The following is a 21,210-nucleotide window of genomic DNA, read 5'->3' on the forward strand; positions in this document are numbered from 1 at the left end:
CCGACAATCAAGGGAGGATGAACTGGATCGAGGTTCATGGGGGATACAGGTCTGGACTTCTGCTACCTCCCCCCGTCCCCCCGAGGTTTTTAGCTTAGGTTTGCAAAGTTTGCATTCTAGAAGCTGCTTCATTTCAATCTAGGTATTAATTAAGCTACCACAGTGATTAACTAGGTCAAAGACTGATACGCTTTTGATTAAAAAAAACATTAGCGTTAGTAAAGAAGCTAAGCATAAATAATTCTGGGAATTATCCCCAAGTTGAAAGAACTTTAACTCAACTAGAAGACATTAAAAAAAAATAAGCATTTAAGTATATTAAATTATGTTTCATACTAATTTGAATATGCTTATTTAAATGTTGACCTACTTAATTTATTTTATCCAAACCATAGGCAGAATGAAATTATTACCATTATTAGTTTTTGAGACAAGGTCCATGTTGCCCTTGAACTCATGGCAATTTTCCTGCCTTATACTCTCAGGTACTGGGATTACAGACATATGTGCGAACACACCCAGTTCAAAAATGAGCTTTCCAGGTTCACCCTATACAATCCTTGAACTTGATCTGAGGATCTTACTCATGGTTCTGGAATCTTCAGCAGTGGTGTCAGATTTCAAAGCTATGTTTCTCCTGTTGAGGCTTTGACAGCCTTAGACTGGCGTCTCCTAAATGCAAACAAACTTTAGATGACCTTTCCTAGAACCCCAATAATGTCCTGGAGTCTCAAGAGTTCCTTCCCTTCCTCAATGGGAGAAAACAGAGGAAGAATACTCTGCGACTACCTTTATGTTGGGTGATTTTACACAACAGCAACTTGGCTAGGCGGTCATGCACAGTTTTTTGATTAAATGCCAGGGGAGATGTTTCACCGTTCAAGGAGGCATTTTTAAGTGTAATTAATGTTTAAATCAGTAGATTTTGAGTAGAATCCCTCTGACCTCTCTAATGCAGGTGGCTTCATCCAATCAGCTGGAGTTAAGAGCAAAGACAGGATTTCTGAAGGAAAAAGAATTCTCAAGACTATAACCTGCCTGAGTCTGCAGGCTGCAGCCCTGCCCTGTAGATTTTGGACTCAAGACTGCAGCATCAGCTCTTAACTTGAATTTCCAGCCTGCCAGGCTGCCTTTCAAATGTTAGACTTGCCAGACCCCACAACTGCATGAGCCAATGCTTAACATCTCCGTCTCATTTCTCTGTAGTACCATGACTAATACAAATTTTCTAATAAGAAAATGATTGTTCTGTCTTTTAGCTGTTTTTTCTTCGATATAATTAAAGTTTCTCATTTGCACCAAATATTTGCATACAATTCGTGTGGTCATAGGTTTCCTTAGCTCTAAAAGATTTCTATTGCATTGTTTCTTATTTTTTTAAGCCTTATGATTTATTTATCTCATGTGAAAAATCTCAAAATTCAACTCATAGAAAGTAATGCTAAAAGTAAATGTGAGACAGAAAACAAATGAGTATTTGCTTTAAAACTCTAAATACAAAGTAATTTTGGCATGCTTTGTTGTATTTTTTTCAGCTGGAGCTCTGAGAAGCTAAAATGCTCGAGAACACCTATCAGATAATGTCCTTTTCCTCCTTTCAGGATGTATCTTGCTGCATTTGTGGGATTATGAACGAGGAGAACATTATTTGAGTGAATTTAAGATACAGAAGCCGCTTGGCCGATATTAGGAAGAATGACAGCACAAGCACTAATTTGCAAGGGTGAAGGCAGAGACAATTAAGAAATGTAACCCTAACCCTAAATGTAACCTTAGGGTTTCTCGGGGCAGGAGAGATGGCTTAGCGGTTAAGAACACTGGCTGTTCTTCTAGAAGACCTGGGTTTGAATCCCAGCACCCACATGGCAGCTAACAACTGTTGGTAACTCCAGTTCCAGGGGATCCGACAGCCTCTTCTGCCCTCCGGAGGCATTGTACTTACCTACATGCAGGCAATACATGCGCACACATAAAATAAAAATAATAAATAAAATATTTTTTAAAATCTACTTAGGGTTTCTTCCCTTTTTTCCTTGAATTTTTGCAAATTTCATGAAATATATTTTTATTGAATATAGATCCCTTCCCCTTATCTGCACCTCCTCTCAATCCCCCACATCTATGCTGGGATTTTTGTCTGGTTTGAGTTTACATGGGACTTGTGCACTCTGTTACCATTGCTGTAAGTTCGCATGAATAACTGCTCAGCTATCTGGAGAACTCTGTTTCCCGGTGGTCATCCATCACCTCTGGTTCTTATAATCGTTCCTCCTCCTCATCTGCAATGATCCCTGAGCCTTTAGAGACAGAAGTTTGATATGAGTGTCCAATTCAGAGGTAATAATTCTCCAGTCTCATATTTTCTGCACATTGCCCAGTTGTGGTTCTTTGTGTTAATCTGCTGCCCAAGGAAACGTCTCTGGGGAGAAATGAGAGCTGCATTAATCTATGGGTATAAGAGTAAGTAATTAGGAGTTGCTTTAATACTATATATATTTAGCAGAAAGCAGTATTGGGCTCTCCCCTATGTCTTGGCCCTGTCTAGCCAGATGTTCCTAGGCCTGATAACAATGTCAAGTATGGGCCCCATTGTATGAAGCAGTCTTTAAATCCACAAAACTCAAGGAAGCCAGAGAACATCCATGGGGATAGCTGGGACAAGTCTCCCAGAAGACAAAAAGCAAGAGCAAAGATTCTAAGGAGATCTGGGTGTTCTGGGACCGTGTGGAGCCAGTGTGGCTAAAGTAAGATGCAGAAGGGACAAATGGGGGAGGACACGAAGTTAGAGTGGGAGAGGGGGTTGTTGTTCCAACAGAACTCTGTGTGTAGGAACATGAACTTCCCATGAGCGCATTGCGCATTAGTGGAGTAACATTGTCTGATTTTGTTTTTCACAGGACTGTTCTCGCTGCTGAGTTGAGAACGAACTGGAAGAAAATAAAGGGCAGATGCAGAGTGACCTGGGAAGCTTTTTCAGTAATTAAGGTGATTGTAGCTCAGACCGGAATGGCAGCAAGGAACCCTGCAAAAAGAAGTTGGAGTCTGCACATATTTAAAAGCAGACAGATTTATGGGGAATTTGATATGAAGTGCTGAAAATGAGGAGAGTCAAAAATGAGTGCAGTGTCAGTTTGTACCACTAAAAGGATTGGATTACCTTAACAGAGAAAGATGTGGGGAAGGGCAGGCTTTAGAAGAAAGGTCAGGAATAAAGTTGGAAGAGGACTATTAGGCTTTCAAATGGAAGCATTGAGTTGGCAGTTGTATATAGGAGTGTAGACAAGACAGGACTGAAAACACATATCCTGAAGTCCTATGCACAGTGATGAAAGACTGAATGAGATTCCCAGGGGAGGAAAGGGAGACAGTCTATAAGAAAGGCAGATGGAGCCCTGGAGCACTCCTGTGTTTAAGTCAGAGAGATGGGAGGAAGAGGCTCTGCTCCAGACCGCTGCTGATGGTCATGGGAGAAGGACGGAGATGTGCACTGGATTTTACAACAGGAAGCATTAGTAACAAGGGTTGTTTTTTGGCTAGCTAGGGTAGAAGCAAATAGTGAAGAGAGGCTCGGCAGGCAGGGAGGGTGAGGGTGACAGTGTTTTGAGGAGTTTTTCTATAAAGACAGTAGAAACAGAACAGTTGGTAGAGGTGGAAGTGGGGCCAGGAAAGTTTTTGCTTTTTCCTTGTTAAAGTGGAAAAAGTAATCACATATTTGTATATTTGTGATGGAAATGACTAATAGAAAAAAAATCAGAGGGAATTGTTGGGACAGATCTTTCCCTACGATGTCTTATAGAACGGTTGTTAACTGCATCAAATTTGCTCGCATTCTATGCACAGTGCAATGCCAGCAGTTCTGGTTCTAGAAATAATAATTATGGAGAGTGCCTTTGAGGTCCTTCCGGAAGCCACAGCCTCTGTTTCCCCGGGGGTAGGATGTGTGAATGAGAACATGAGAACACCAGCCTCAATGTCTCAGCTCTGACTGGAGGATATATTTTTCTGGGCATCCACACAAAACCCAACCAAGCAATTTTTTATGCAATATGTGCAAAAATAGATTGTTAGCATTTGTGATCATTGGAGGTTTTTGAAAACCAGACCTTTCCTTTTACCACAAAGATAATTGTTTTCATAGAAAATTAAGGCTGCCTACAAAATTATATGGAAAATTTTACTTAGCCTTTTTTAAGGCTGTAGGAATTGCTGGGCATAGTGCCACATGGCTGTAATCCTAACACTTAGGACACTGAGGCAGGATGGTGGGGTTAAAGCCAGCCTGGGCTATACAGATGGACCCTGGATAAGGCCAGCTTGGGCTAGACAGATAGACCCTGTCTCAAAAGAAAAATAAAATGCAGGCATTATCTTTAGTGCATATGCAAACAACAAATCCCAATTTACATAAAGATAACATGCTTTCTTGCATCAAGACAAATAACTTTTCCTATTTTTTAAGTTTCTTCAAAGAGTTAAGCAATACTGTCTCAGCCTACCTTGTAGTATGGTACCTTGCACTGTAGTGCTAGAAAATAATAAAATTGCCTTTCATGCAAAAATGTCAATCAGTCTGAATTTTATTTTTAAATAATATTGTGTGTGTGTGTGTGTGTGTGTGTGTGTGTGTGTGTGTGTGTGTGTACTGTGGTGCTTTTGATTGTGGAAGTCAGAGGACAACTTTTAGGATTTGGTTCTTTCCTTCCACATGGGATCCAGGGATGGAACTCAGGCTGTCAGACTTGTGTCGTAAGCGATTTTACCTTCTGAGCCATCTTGCTGGCCCTGAATTTTAAATAACTGGAAAAAATGTCTCCATTAAAGTATGGTGTTCAAAAGTTTTTAATAGCTGACACCTTCCTTAACACCCCAAAACAAAAAAGAAAACAAACTCAGTCAGGGCTGTAAAATATTTTTAAACCTCCAAATTACCCCTAAAAGCAGAGGACAGCAGAGAGAATGGGTGTTTGACCAATGATATAATAACATTTCTTTGAAATCTTCCTTTTAAAGATTAAAATTCATATGATTTTACAGTTCATACCTTAATAGTGCCATATATTTTATTTTTGGGCTGGAGAGATGGCTCAGCAGTTAAGAGCACTTCCTGCTCTTCCAGGGGGACTCAAGTGGGTTCCGAGCACCCATTTGTTTGGGTGCTGTTATTGGCTAGGGATGTAACTCAGGAGTAGACTGTATGCTTAGCAGCCTAAGGCCCTGGGCAAAACTCCCAGCACCATAAAAAAAAAAAAAAAAAAGTTTGATAGAAAATTTATTTTTATTTATGTGTACATTTGTGTGATTGTGTGAATGTGAGCCATATGTATGTGTGCTCCATGGGGGACTGCAGCTAACATGCATCATCTAGGCCATTTCTCTTCTCAGTTTCGGAGTAGTTTTAGACTCAGAGTCTCCAGAGCCCAGACCCACAGAAAAACACTAACATGACGGCAGCCATTTCACTGCTATGTGAACCATAAGAGGGTAAAATGAGGGACTGTTCCTAAAATACAGCTAGAGAGAGTTATGGTGGCATATCCTCATGCTCCCAAGATAGAAAATTTTGGTTATTCTATCGTCCTGCTTACAGACCATATGACCTGTGTCATGAGATCTGGTCAGCTGCTTTAACTATTTCAGGAAAGCCATGTAAGTTGGAATGTGTTATGTTCTTGGCACTGCTTTTAAAATCTCCTAAGACCTCTGCCTACCATAGAACCTCTGGTTGGAGGGCTTAAGGGCCTGTGCTTGTGTAGGAGTGGCTTCTATAAAATGGACACAATCTGGAATGATGACTTTTAATTAACCTTGGTAAACTTGCTGAACCATGTGTTCTTGTGATTTGGACACCTGACTTGATTCCTGGGAGCCTCAACTTGCTACTTCACCCCAAGATAATGAATGAACGTGGCTATGCTTGAGAATCAACATATCCTTGCACTGAAAGGCAGCGTGAATCTTCATCGAAAACAATGAAAATTGAGAAGAATCACTTGACCTTATGTATTTGAGATGTGTTAGGCCTAGGGATGAAAGGGCAAGATAGTCTGATAAGATAAGGGTGGATCTAAATTTGTAGTTTCCCAAAAGTTATGCTAGAGAACCAATTTTGAATAAAATATGGGTGAGGCCTGACTCCACTGTGGCACAGTTCCAAGAGCCATCTGGAGAACTGGGTGCCATATGAGTTCGGGCCCACTCTTAAAAACTAAAGTTAAGGGGCTGGAGAGATGGCTCAGCGGTTAAGAACACTGAATGTTCTTGCAGAAGAGCCGGGTTCAGATCACAGTACCCACATGGCAGCTCACAACTGTCCGTAACTCCAGTTCTAGGGGATCCGATGCCCTCTTCTGTCCTCTGTGGGCATTGCACGACACGGGTGCACATCCATACATGCAGGCAATACATGCATACACATAAAATAAAAAAAATTATTAAAAAAACTAAAGTTAAGGGTCAAGCTGTTTTATTAGGGTATTAACTGTAATGTGGCATGGTAATACTGTGATACCGTACACTTTAGAAGATCCAAGTGATTCTAATGCACATTAAGTGTTTTATATGTTTGAGCAGAATAGAAAAGGATCAATTTAGTATAGAGAGAATCTAAAAAAAAAAAAAAAACAGAGAAGAAAATCAGACTTTTAAAAAAATTTTCTCCGGCAATGACTATCTGGCCAGGCAGAGAGAAAGCACTTGTTGAAGGGTATAGCGGACGAGTTGATTCCCTTCCCAGCATTCATCTCTTCTTCCTTCCAAAAAAATCTAAATGCTTTCAGCCCTTGTTTCCATTGTGTGTCCCAGAAAAGCTAATCCCACGCCTCCGTTCCAGAGGTGGTTTAGACCAGCCTTATTCCACTGCTTGGTCAGGAGTGGGCAGAGAGCAAAGTTGTGTGGAGGATTCTGCTAAGGAGGTTCTGTTTCTACAAAACAGCCACAAAGGGGGAAAAAAAAAAAGACACAAAGATTCAACACCAAGAGCTGCTGCCCATGACAGAAATTGAATAGAAAGGTAGGAAACCAGCAACAAACAATAAAACAACAACAAGCCCTTGGCCCTTAATATATATATATACTACTGGGGCTGGAGAGATGCTCAGTGGTTGAGTACTGACTGCTCTTACTGAGGACCTGGGTTTGATTCCTAGCACCCACATGGTAGCTAACAACCATCCATAACTCCAGTTTCAGGGGATCTGATGCCTTCTTCTGACCTCTGTGGGCATTGCATGACACGGGTGCACACACATCCAGAAAGCAAAAATAATAAAATATTAAAATTAAAAAAAGTATATATATATACGTATTACTTGAGGTAGTATTTGCATCCTGTATGACCAAAAAGAGCCCAAAGGAGCCAGGGCTATCCAAGGTTGATGTTCTAAGAACATGACTGTGGACATGGTATGGTAATTTGGTGTGATCACAGAAAGGAGTAAGAATGAGTTTTTAAGTCCCAGAGAACCATGTCACTTACTGTGCAGGTTCACAGAGGAAGTGGCATCTTTGGGTCACATGGTATAAAACAAGAGCGATTTCCATGAACAGTTTGACTCCACTGCAGAGCCCAAAATATGTGTCCCTTTATAGGAAAGGTTTACTGTGAAAAATCCTAAAATCTTGACTCCCTCATGGCTTTTTACAAGGACCCTGATCTTTCACTTTCTTCGTGAGACCTTTCCTGCATTTCAACCTTCATGATTTCAGTTTGATCTTTGGAACGAAGCTGGGGTCTGGGTTGGAAAGGCAGGACAGGGTAGGCTAAATGCTTAGGATTGGCTGGTTGGTCTATCCAGAGGGCTCTGTACTAAACAGGTGGGCTCTGGTTGCTTGGTACCTGGCCCTGGGATGCTTCAGTCTAGAAAATACTAGCATGGTGTCCAAATTACATCAGAAGTTGAACTTCAGGACTGGTGGGTTTATGTTTGAAAAATGTGCTCTTAGAGAAGTCTTTGACCATATTTAAATGTCATCTAGACATTTAGAGGCTAGCTTTCCCTGACCAGGAAACTTTTTATTACAGTTGTGTGTGTGTGTGTGTGTGTGTGTGTGTGTGTGTGTGTGTACATGGAGTCATTCTATTGGCCCCATTAAAAAAAAATCCAAACATCAAGGCTGGTAAGATGGCTCAGGGCATAAAGGAGCTTGCCACCAAGCCTGATGACCTGAGTTTGAGCCTCAGGCCCAGGCTCCACATGATAGGAGAGAACTGACTCCCACAAATCGTCCTCTGACCTCCATAGGCACACTGTGGCTTGTGCATACCATATATATAAAAAAAAACACATATGATAAATGAATGTAATTTAAAATTTTTTCAAATGTCCAAACATACCAAAACAACACAGAAAATAAAAACACAATTAATGCAATTGGGCATTTCAAAAATGAATAAAGGTAGTCAAAGCATAAAACTCTAGTGCTAATGAGGGTTATTCAATTGCATGGAGAGTCCATTTAAACTAGAAGAGCAGAGTTAGAAAAGACAGGATTACCTGAGCAGTCCATCTATCAATGTTAGCTAATCAGAAAGAGTAAGATAATAGACAGGGATAGGGATGGTGAGGGACATTTCAGGAAAGGGGTCATCGATATGCTCTAATCCCTGTGGCATAAGACAGCATGACTCCAACGTGGCAGTGGGTAGAGTGGCCTAATAAGTTAGAGGTAAGCAAAGACAAGACCATGCAGGACCATGTCCATTTTAAGGATGTGGGACTTTGTTTTAGGGGAAATGAGAATTCTACTGGAAGAGTTTATGGGGATGGTGAGAGGTACTTGGTGACATGGGCAGATTTCCACATTAAGAGGCTGGTCTGACTACTCTGGCCACAGTTCAAGTGAGATAATGGCATGAACTAGGGTAGAGACCGTGAGGATGAAAGAATGAATGGGCTGGTGATATATTTGCTCTGAGCTGAGAGTATACATTTGGAAAAATTCCCATAGGTGGTACTGACATCATGAAGCCTGAAATGGGGGGAGAGATCTAATACATGGGGTCCTTGTAAAGTGCCCTAAGAAGCCTAAGATTTTAAGGTCCTTTAGAGTAAGCTTTTTCTATGAAAGGCCAGATAGTAAATACTATGACTTTATAGCCAAAAGTCAAAATTGAGAGAGTGTGTGAGCACTAATACAACCAACTACCATAAAGCCCCCCCCTTTTTTTTTTACAAAATCCAAAACATAAAATAATAATTCCAAATAATTTCTTAATAGATGTCTCTTGTGATAGTTAATCTTGAGTGTCAACTTGGCTGTATGAGAGATGCAGAGAGCAATAAATCGAACTTCAGGGTGCATTATAAGGGCATATCCAGAGATGATTGGTATTTGCAACAACTACTGAGTGAGAGAGACCCTCTGGGTGCTGCTGTCCAATAGGCTGGGGCCCCAGATGAACAATAGTAAGGTAAGATGGAGGAAGGCAGCCAGTCGGCACAGCTGGGCTCTTCCTTTGCAAGAGCATCCACTGTGCTGCCACCATCGTGTGGGCGTCAGACGCCATTCAGGCTTTTCAGTTTTCCACTTGGACTCACACCAGCGACTCTCCAGGGAGCGTCTAGGCCTCAGATGAGCTGCATCACTGCTCCTTACTTTTCTGGGGCTTTCAGCTTCTTGGGCTGAGCAGCTGCTGGTCTCTCTGATTCTCTGACCTGCAGATAATAAGTGTAAGACTATCCAACCAACCACAAATCCCCTTTTATAATTATATGCATAATCAGTCAGCTCTGTTTCTAAAGAGAATCCTGTTACAGATCCACAAGAGAAATGGAAGTTTCTTTGGGAGATAATACTTTGAGTAATTGGTACTCACAGTTAGTAGTCCTTCTAATCAAAATAAATTGCAAATTTCATCTAGTAATGCTGATCTTTAATGGGGTTTTACATATTTATCTGAAGTGTCTTTTCATACAGGAACTGCCAGATACTGATGCTAGCTCATGAGCATATGGTTTATATTGCACATATTTCATTGCTTGGAAGACATCCACACACTTTATTTTTTTTAAATATTTCATTTATTGTTTTTATTTTATGTGTATGAGCGTATTGCCTGCATTTGTGTAAGTGTACCCGTGTCATGCAATGCCCTTGGAGGTCAGAAGAAGGCATTGGATTCTCCTGGAACCGGACGGTAGTTAGCTGCCTTGTGAATGTGGGAATCAAACCTGGGTCCTCTGCAAGAGCAGTCAGTGCTCTTAACCACTGAGCCATCTCTCCAGTCCCCATTCAAGTACTTTATTAGCTCCTTTTCTTGATTGTTATTCCTGGCATGTCATTGTATTGAGTACAAATCACTTTCTAGTGAAGATTAGATAGAACCTCATAAACTGCATGGTTAAACAGACTTTGAGAACTGGAAATTTCTTTTGTACATACATTGAGATCAGAAAGTCGCTGCTGGGGCTGTCTTTTGAGCTCAGAACACATTACTGCGTGAAGAACAGCGATCTTGCCTTTTGTTTTAACTTTTGACAGTGTAGGAAGTGTGGCAGCAGCTTGATGTCACCTGTCATCTAAACTGCTGTAGTATGCTGGAAGTTTTGCCTATAAGCATCGTAATCTTAGGCTGAATTTATCGAAAAACACTAGCAGGTCTGTTAGTAAGTGCTTATCTCCCAAATTATTAATAGTGACCCAGTTCAGGCTTTTCCTTTCAGAAAACTTTCCATCTTTGTACTGAGCTAAAAAATATTGCAATAAAACTTTACCATTGCCAAGCACTGAAGTGCTGTGGGGAAGTCAAGATGGTCACACAGTAAGTTAGTCATAGACTTGCTATGGATACTTGAATAATCAACAAATGAGCACTATTAGTAACATTGCTTTGCCAACAAATGCTGGCAGAGCTGAGGGAAACCACTGTAAATCATTTGTGTGGTTAATTGACTATTATTGTTTTCAGTATCACAACTCTCAGAAGAAATGTGTGCACCCTTTTAAAGGCAAATTTCTTTTTATCTGGGTACAAATCTTCAAGTTGCTGCAATCAAAGGGAAGGAGTGCAACATGGTGTAGAGTGCTTGCTAGCAGACGTGAGGTCCTGGGTCAGAGCTCTAGCCTGGCAGGTGTGGCCAGGGTTTAGTTAACTTACCTTCAATGCGTGGTGTTCTTTGGACTGGTAACTAATTAGTCAGCTGAATACATTGACTAAACACTTATTTTCATTTTTCAATTTTTGTGAGTACACTTTGCCATAACGAGACAGTCCACTTTAAATCTATTTTTCTCACTACTGATTTCCTGTGCACTGGGAACATTGTGCTGAGTGATCTGTCAACAGCAGTATCTACTGTAGTCTCTTAGCATACCTACAATCGCTGAGTGACAAATATAACACAATGTCATTTCATCAAACAGCCTACACATCAGTGTGGCTTAGACACATGATTTTTACATTGAAAAAAAATTATTGTATATTGACTGTACAGAATAGTGAGTTTTCTTATGGAATCTTCGTTCATGTGCATCAGGTAATTTGACCTTCTTTACATCCCCTAGTACTCACACTTATCCCTCCCTATGGTCCCTGCCCCATGATAGTCTCCTTTTCTACTTTTGTGGCTTTGTTCTTTTCTTTTTCTTTTTGTTTAGATTCCATATATGTGAGAAAACATGGAATATTTGCATTTTTACTCTGGTTTTTATCATAACATGATCTCAGTTTTACCTGTTTTCTTGTAAATGACATGATTTGGTTCTTGTTTATGGCCAAATAATCTATGGCGATTTTCCTTATCCATTCATCTGTTGATGGGTACCGGACTCTATGACTTGGCTACTCTGAACAGTGACACAATAAACATGGATGTGCACATATCTCTGTGGTACACTGATTTTGATCCCTTCCAGTGCACACTCAGGGAGTGGCATAGCTGGGGCACATGGTAATTCTAGTTTCAATTTTTCGGAGCACTTCCATACTGATTTCCACAGTGTCTATGCTAGTTTACAATCCCACCAACCTCATCAGAGGTTTCCTTTTTTCCCCACACATCCTCATCAGCATTTGCTGCTTGCTTTCTTGCTGGTAGCCATTCTGTACGGGTGAGATGGAATCTCATCTTAGCTTTCACTTGCTTTCCTCTGATTGCTAAGGAAGTTGACCATTTTTCATGTAGTCATTATCAGTTTATATTTCTTCATTTGAAAAGTGTTTGGGTCATTTGTCCTTCATTTACTGGATTACTCCTTTGGCGTTTTTATTTTGTTTTGGTTTTAGTTTTTTGTACATTCTGGGTATTAATCCCCTATCAGATGTGTAGCTGGAAAACATTTTCTCCCATGATAGTGATCATTTCTTCATTCTGTTGGTAGTTTCCTTTGCTATGAAGACGATTTTAGTTCAATGCAATCCATTTGTCAATTCTTGTTATTTCCTGACCACTGTTGTGCATTCCAGAAAGACCTGCCTATGCTTCTATATCCAAGTATTTCCTGGGTACTTTCAAAGTTTCAGTTCTTCCATTAAGTTCATAATGAGGTCTACATTCAGTCCATTTTTACTTTTTACTTGATTTTTTGTACAGGGTACACCAGGGATCAGGTTTCTGTCCCCCACATGTGAATATCCAGTTTTACCAGCACTTGCTAAGATGTCTTTTCTCTAATGTATGTTTTTGGCACCTTTGCTAAGAACTAAATGGCTATAGCTGTGTGAGTTTATTTTGGAGCCTCTATTCTATTCTGAGTCTATACGTCTGTTTTTGTGCCAGTCCATGCTGCTTTTGTTGCTATGGCTCTATAGTATAATTTGAGGTCAGCTATTTAAGTATCTCCAGTCTTGCTGCTTCATGACTTTTTCTGAGGAAATGTTAACAAAAGTTTATTCATCCCAGGTAGGGTATCAGTAACAGGCCCAATAAATGATTCCACCCAAATCTACCTCGGTAAACCAAAGAGTTTACTGGGGTGACTTACAAGAGCATGGGATAGTGGTTATATATTGGAATGTGAGGGTTAGTTTTAATCATTAACCTGATACAATCTAGAATCACATGGGAAGGGAATCTCAATGAGATTATCTAGATTAAGTTGGCCTGTGGGCATGTCTGTGGGGGATTATCTTGATTGGTAGAAAGACGCTCCCATTGTAAGTGGGAAACCCACTCCCCAGGCAAGGGTTCCTGGATTGTATAAAGGTGGAGAAAGCCGGGCGTGGTGGCACATGCTTTTAATCCCAGCACTTGGGAGGCAGAGGCAGGTGTATCTCTGTGAGTTCAAGGCCAGCCTGGTCTACATAGTGAGTTCCAGGACAGCTGGGGCTACAGGGAGAACCTGTCTCAAAAAGACTGAAAAAAAAAAAGTGGAGAAAGCTGAATACTACTTGCATACACACATTAGTTCATTGCTCTCTGCCCCTGGATGTGATGTGATTAGCTCCTTCAAGTACTTACTGCCTCGACTTCTTCACAATGACTATATCCTGGAATTTTGAACCAAATAAACCTTTTCTACCTTAAGTTGCTTTTGTCAAGGTATTTTGTCATAGCAGCTGGAAACAAATGAAGGCAAGGAGCAGAGATGACGCTCAGGCAGCGGTAGCACCCGAAGCCCACTCCAACATGGGTGATGACTGTTGAAACCTGTATCCCTGGAGCTCCCTGCCCAACCTGCGGGTGGCTCCACTAAAGACTCTCCTCTCCCCTAGGAGTTGCTTATACAGACTTGAAAGTCTTCTGACTTCCTTAGCCTTTAACTTTCATGAGTTTCCTGAGTCTTATAAACCTTCCTATTCACTCCAGTAAGGGTGTTTCAATTTGGAATAAATACTGTACAGCACTCCACCCCTTTCTCCAGGACTTGCATTCTTTTCATCTCCGATGAGATGTTCACTGAGCCTTTGAGGTGGTGATATGGACATCTGATATTGTTTCCATGTATGACTAAGCATTGGGCTACTATGCCACACCAAGGGTCTCTTCTCAGCAGCATCCCCAGTTAGGAGTCTACATAGTAACCACCTCCCACTGCAAAAAAATGGAGGATGAGGAGGAGGAGGAGGAGTTGCTTTCATCTACAGCTGAGGCTGACAACAACAACAATTTATGGTTATAAACACAAATGTTTAGAAAGCAGTTCAAAAGGAACATCAAAACTGTTTAGCAAAACAACAGCAGTTGCTTCCCCTCTGAGACCTATGAGTTCCCTAGCCATGGGCTTTTCTCATAGCTTACAATACCAGATGAGTTTTCTTCTGTGGAGTGGTCTTAAATCCAATTAGAAAGCAATTGGTTGTACCCATAACAGTCTTGGCACTATTACATCAGTAAGTATATCTTGCCTGGCATGTTGGTAGTGTAGCATGCAGGGTCCATAACTGAGCAGGACTGTCAGTGGCAATTCCTCCCCAGAAGCCCAGGTAAACACTTTCTGGCACTACAAAAGTCATCCAGCAGGATGGGAACCTCTAATACAGTTTTAGTTTGATTTCTCCGTATCCTACAAATAAATGCATCATGTTTTCAGCAACAGAGACTAATCATCTAATTCTGTGGCAAAAGATTTTATGATTTGTGGGGTCTCAGGGACCTCCCTGGCCAACAACTCAGAGAGAAACAGCTCACCCCCACCATTGAGATTTTATTCAATAGCTTACTGGCTCCCAGAAATGCTCCTTCCACCTATACAGGGTCCCTTTGCATTTACATCCTTTGATTTCTGTCATTACTGTTCTTCCAGATGCCTTTTCAAATCTGTGACATGTTCAAAGGTCAGCATTATATGATGAAGCCTTTGTATAGAGGTTAGACAGAATCATTGTCACCCATTCACAGCAGGTCTCAATTGGTCTTGGTATTCAGCAGCTAAGAGACTAAAAAAATAGATAATTGGGTGTGGTTGTACATGCTCATAATCCCAGCTCTGGAGGGTGGAGGCAGGAAGATCAGAAGTTCAAGGCCAGACACAGCTGCATAGCCAGTTTGAGGCCAATCTGGGGTACATGAGACCCTGTCTAAAAAATAATAAAGTTTCTATATAGGAAGAAAAGATCCCACCACTATGTCAGTTGTCCTGGCAAAAGAGCAATGTTAGGCATAGCAGTATAGTTAGGCACAGCAGCATAGGTAGGTGTTACCTATTCAGTTCTCTATAATCCACAAGCATTCTTTATGAGCTGTCCCACTTCCTCATCTTGGGATGATGCTATAGGATGTAATTTCCCCACTCCCATCCCTATGGGCTTTGTGGGGTGGCTCTCACTGTATGACTAGGCTTGAGGCCAAGGGGGAACAGCTGTGGGCATTGCCTCGCCTACAGCCACTCCTGGCTACTGAAAAGGCCTAGGGCCCAGTAAATAATCTCCATCCCTAGTATATTTTCTTGCAGGGGAGAAATGTACACAGCATACTCTGGGAGGATAATTACCCACCTCTAGGAAAGGCTTAGTCTTTTTCATGTGCATAATTTCTGTCATTTACGTCATCTCTGAACTGTTGCTCAGGCTTTAAAGACATCCATAAGCTAATTTGCATAGCATTTGGCTTTCTGTACTAGGTATTTGTGCTGGAAAGTTTTAGTTATCAACTTGACACACCTGGGTAAGGGGGGTCTCAATTGGGGAATTGCCTCCATTGAACTGGCCTGTGGCCATGTCTGTCTGTGGGGTGTTTTCTTGATTGTTGAGTGATGAGGGCAGGCCCAGTCCACTGTGGGTGGTGCCACCCCTGGGCAGGTGGGCCTGTAGTGTAAAAGAAAGCAGGCTGAGCACAGACTGTGGGAATTAGCCAGTAAGCAGCAGTCCTCCATGGCCTGTGCTTCAGCTTCTGCCTCCAGGTTCCTGCCCTGAGTTCCTAGCTTGGGCTCCTTCAGTGATGAACTGTGACCCAGGAGATGTAAGTCAAATAAACCCTTTCCTCCCCAAGTTGATTTTGGTCAGCATTTTAATTACAGCAATAGAAAGTAACTAAGACAGAAGTTGGTACCAGAGAGTGAGCTATTGCTGTGACAAACCTGAACCAGTTGTTTTGGGGAGGGTTGTAGAAGGTTTTAGAGCTTTGGACTGGAAAAGCCACTGAGTATTTAGAGCTTAGTGAGTGGTTCTGTAGGAACTTGGAAAATAATGCTGAAAGAGCTGTAGATGATGGAGGCCTGACTTGTGAAGTTTCAAGGGAAGCAAAGACTGGGCTGTTTGTATGATATTTTGAATTGAGAATCTGTGGTTTCTGTTCTGCTGGGGTTGAAGAATCAGCTGTGATTTAGAAGAAACAAGAACCACTGAAGTAAAACCTTTGCTTTACAGGTACAATTGATGCTGGTCAGCTGGAGCTGAAAAGTCAGCTGTAAGTAACAAGAGACAGGCATTGCTGAGGTGAAATCTTCTGGGAAGTATTTCCTCAGGGTCAGTGCACAGAAGCTGTGGACCAGAGCGGGACTGAACCTCCAACTCAAACTGGAAGCAGGACTTGGCAGTGTGTAAGAGTCTCCTGCATGACTCTGGTGTTGGAGATGTGAAGGGGTCATGAAGAGAATTGGAGGCTCTGCATCCAGAGAGGCCAGAAGAGCCCTTTGGGGAAGTGAAGGTACAGCCTCAGTTTCAGTAGAAACCCCAGCATATTGGAGAAGCCAGGACCACGGGATGACCACCAAGGGCAGTGGCAGGGGTGGAGTGCAGCTGCTCTGAGCCTAAGAGGTAAGCTGTGTGTACTATGGACAGCAGAGCCAGAGAAGTGGTGCTGCCCAAGCCCTTTGGAGCCCAGAAAATCTTGAGAGAATCCCAGATGTCCAGCCTTGAGCTACTTTTCTAGACTTTGGTTTTGCTTAAGTGTCCTCAATTCTTCCTCTTTGCAATTAGACAGTACTTGTCTTGGATTTTTCCGAAGCCCACTGTTAAGAGACTTGTAAAAGAGACTTTGAACTTTTAAAGTGTTTGGATTTTTTAAGCACTGTGGGACTTTTAAAGCTATAGTTTGTTGTGACACTAATATTAACATTAAGCAACTTCATCAATGAAAAGCTCACCCTAACATGAGCTCCTACCCAGCATCCCAAGAAGCCCTACTGAGATGTTCTCTCTCCAAGGAATTGTTCATTGCTTCTATAACTTTGGGGCGGGGCCTTGTGAGTCCTGTAACTGCCATGAGCTTCTTGAACTTGTAACTTTTGTGAGCTTCCTGAGTCTTATGACCCAAATTTGGTTCCCAGTACCCATGTCAGGTAGCTCACAACTGCCGATAACTCCAGCCCCAGGGCAATCCAATGCCTCGGGCCTCTGAAGGCACCTGCACTCACATGCACATACTCACACACAGACACATACACATAATTAAAAAAAAACTTCATTAAAGTATTATTTACATGGATTTCTTAGTTTTTTAAATCCACAAGTTTTGTGGCCAAAGTGAAAACACTATACTCAAACCTTGTATATGTGTTGAGAGTTTTATATTCTGGGGAATGTGAGGAGACACATACCAACATCCTACAAAATCCTACAAAGATATTGGTGGTAATCCATCCATTTTATATTTTATGGTGACACTGATAACTATCTAAAAATTTCCACATGATTGGGGCTCTGAAGCAAATAAAAGAAACATTTTACTCTCTTCTGAAACTGCCTTAAATTGACAGCAGCAGAATAAAAAAAGGCAAAACCCCACAAATACCAGGGGAAGGGAAGAGAGCAGTGACAGAGAGATTCCTGCACATTTTTGGATGATAGCCTAAAGAGGTATGAATCTGCCCGAGACAGCACAGTGCAGGATGCTGAATCCTCCTCACACTAAACTTGGTGTTCAACATCTGGTTGGCCCATTTGGTATTTAGAGAATCACATCCTCTTAGGGAGACTGTCAGCCCAAACCCATAAAATGTCTCACAAAAGGGCTGTATATGATTATTTGAATAAGAGGTTTCTTAGCACTACAGAAGTCTATAGCCTGTTATTTCATTACAACTACATAATCCCAGCAATGCAACAGGATTAGAAATGTCAGCCAGCTGCTCCAACACCTAGGCAAAAGTCCAAAGCCCCTGTTCAAGGGTGAACTGAGACTCTGAACTAGGAAAGTACCAAATACTGCTATTATAGCGCATTTGGAAAACACTGAACAACCTTGCTATTGAGCATTTATGAAAGTCTCAATAGCCAAAGGACCTGAAATACCCAACATAGCTTGTGTGGTATTGGAAAAGTATTTCTTCACAGAGGAACACATTCGAAGAAATGCAGTTCTAAGATGGAAGTGGTATATGTGGAGGCCTCCTACTGGGAGTCTCCATGGGAGGAAGTCAGTGTGTTTATAGCAAGTAGGCACTTTTCTCCTAGGACTGATCATAGAGCTTCCTCTAAGCAGGGAGACTTGCCTGCTGTCATTGCTGACGGCCCCATCTTTTCTACAAAGTACCCTGGTAATCAGCTTGGTTCACAGATGATAGCTCTGGGATCAAGAACCAAAGCTTGGTGTGGAAAACAGCTGCCATAAATTTAGCATGTGGCAAAATCCTTATGAGTAAAGACAGTAAGAATCCCAGTTCAGTGGCTTGAACTATTTCTTGTGTTCCAGGGCAACTGAAGTGAACACAAATTAAAACACTCAGACCATATATTTGGATGTGTAATGATTCTAGGGTCATTGACAGTGAAGTTGATCTAGTAATCTAGTAAATGAACAATAGGAAACTGAGCAATAGGGAAAGACTGGGAAGATGGTGGGTGACACCCAGGGGTGGTTGGCCAGAGTCTTCAGAGAATAAACTGGGGAAGGGTGGATGACACATACCTTTGTAGCTTTAACAGCTAGTACAGAACTTTACACATCAGGAGAGTAAATTCAGAGTTCATCCTGAAAGGTTTGGCTCAGTCTGGGGAGCTCCCCATTACCTCCTGGGAACACCCACAGTAGAGAGTGGGAGCCACACCTTAAGATGGAGAGGGTAAGAAAAACTAAACTGAAATAACGGAAGTGAAAAATTCAGTAGATCAAATAAATATCTTTGGAATAGGATTAGCCCCCAAATTTACCTGACTTGAGTAATAGGTTGATGACAGGTTTTAGTCATTTAATAGATATATTCCATAGAGAAAATATGGCTAAATAAAGGTAGCCAAATAAACTTCAAAGTTACTTCAAAAATATAAGAAAATTTATGCTGGATTTTTTTTGATACAAGGTCTTAATATGTAGCCCAGGTGGCCTTGAACTTGTGATCCTCCTCTCGCTCTCTGTGCTGTGCTGTGATTAGAAGCACATACCACCATTTATGGGTAGCTGGACTTTTGGGGTAGGTCAGTAAGCTGTTTAAATCCAAATCAACTGGTAATTATAAATATGTGGAATGTGTATGTACTTTTTTTAACTATAGAAATTTGTAAGACATGGTAGCTCACAAATGAAAAATCAATTTATCAAGAGACTTTAAAATGGATCAGAGATATTGATTGTGGTATAAGGGATTGGTATCACCCAAGGTGGGAAAGCATACACATACACAGGGATGGTGGTGGTGGAGCTGCAAGAAAGTAGTAAGAAAGATGGCTACCAATCTAGCAAGTTCCTGAAGAGAGAAATTATGCTCAAAAGCCTTTGTTAAATGGGTTCACTGATTTTTCTGTAGTGAGAAAAGTGGCATTTTTAGTTTGGGGACGTAAATGCAAGCCCTGAGCCGAAAGCCTGCCATTTCTGTCTAGAAGTTTAGCTGTTCAAGGCCAGGGGAGAGAGACAGAGAGAGACTTACCCACAGTACACGCATATATCTATAGGAGATCAGAGAAGAAGTTGAAGGAACTGATGCCTGATCGTCTCTGTTTTCTCAGTGAAAAATGAAACATGATCAGCTGAGAAAATAGTTTGACGGTCTGGAAGGCTGAGCTGAACGCAGAGGTTGTGGATTAGGACTGCAGCGTCCATTCCGGCTGGGACTGTGTGCCCTCAGGGTGCACTGATCTACACAGCTGCATCTATTTCTCAAGCAAGAGTCAGTCCAAGTGTAGTGCTAATACTTTTACAGTGTTTCTACATTCTGTGACGAATGAGAAAGGATACCCCACGTAAAGCAGTTAAAGGAGTGGTGAAACCTGTGACTCATTTCAACTATACATTCTATAAGATTTTCATGACTGAAAACATTTAGCAACTCCAGAACTAAGACTTTTTCTTTTAGGGGCCCAGGACTAGTCAGTCTTCTATGATCACAAAATGTTGAATTTTGAATGAGTAAATTAATAAGCCAAAACGTGGCTTTGTTAACCCACCCTTCCGTCTACCCTTCATGTTTTCTTTTCTCTTCTTTTTTTTCTGAAACAGGGTCTCAAGTAGCCCCGGGCTGGCATTGAACTAGCTATGTAGCTGAGGCTGACCCTGAATTCCTGATCCTCCTGCCTCCACCTCCAAGTGCTAGGTTTGTGACTAGTCTTTATTAATCATTTCTGAATATAGTATTAGGTTTGAATTTGGGATGAATATGTTATTTCATAAAATTCTGATCCAAAATGGGCTGAGGAGAAAGCTCTGTGGGTAAAGTACTTGTGTAAATATGAGGACTTGAGTTTGAGCCCTAGAACCTATGTAAAAAAGCTGGGCATGGTGGTGCCTGCTTGTAATCCCAGTGCTGGGGAGGCTGACACAGATGGATCCCTGGGACTTACTGGGCCAATGAGCCTAGTCTATTTGGTGAGGTTCAGGCCAGCATAAAAGAGCCCCTGTCTCAAAAAACAAGGTGGATAGCACCTGAGGAATGACACCCGAAGCCCACCTCTGACCTCCTCATGCACACCCACACAGGTGTATACACCCACATGGGCACACACACACACACACACAATTCTATTGCAAGAGATACATTCCTACAACTTACACTAAAGTAATCAGACTGAGATCAAATCCAATCTGGAACACAAAAGTTTATTAGAATAAAAATACATGTACAGTATCCAACATTAAATTGTTTTATATCACATGTATGCTTTATCTGCATTAGTTTTAAAAAATGCTTTAAAGCTCTATGCTTTAAATAATATGCATATCTGTAAACAAGTCTTAGATTACCAAAGATGCAATGTAACTATGAGATATTGAACATCAAAATTTAGGGATGGGAACTGATAGTTATAGCCTATCATACAAAATATTTCTATAAATTTTGGGGAAGAAAGGAAAAAGATAAAAACTCACTTGAAATGAGGTAAGTTGTATGACAAGATTTTTAGTAGCACATATTACCAGTGTTGAGATGAGAATATTAAAAACATTCATGGAAACCTCACTT

Source organism: Nannospalax galili, unplaced genomic scaffold, assembly GCF_000622305.1.
Source record: "Nannospalax galili isolate Female #2095 unplaced genomic scaffold, S.galili_v1.0 scaffold891, whole genome shotgun sequence".
In the NCBI taxonomy this organism is placed as follows: domain Eukaryota; kingdom Metazoa; phylum Chordata; class Mammalia; order Rodentia; family Spalacidae; genus Nannospalax; species Nannospalax galili.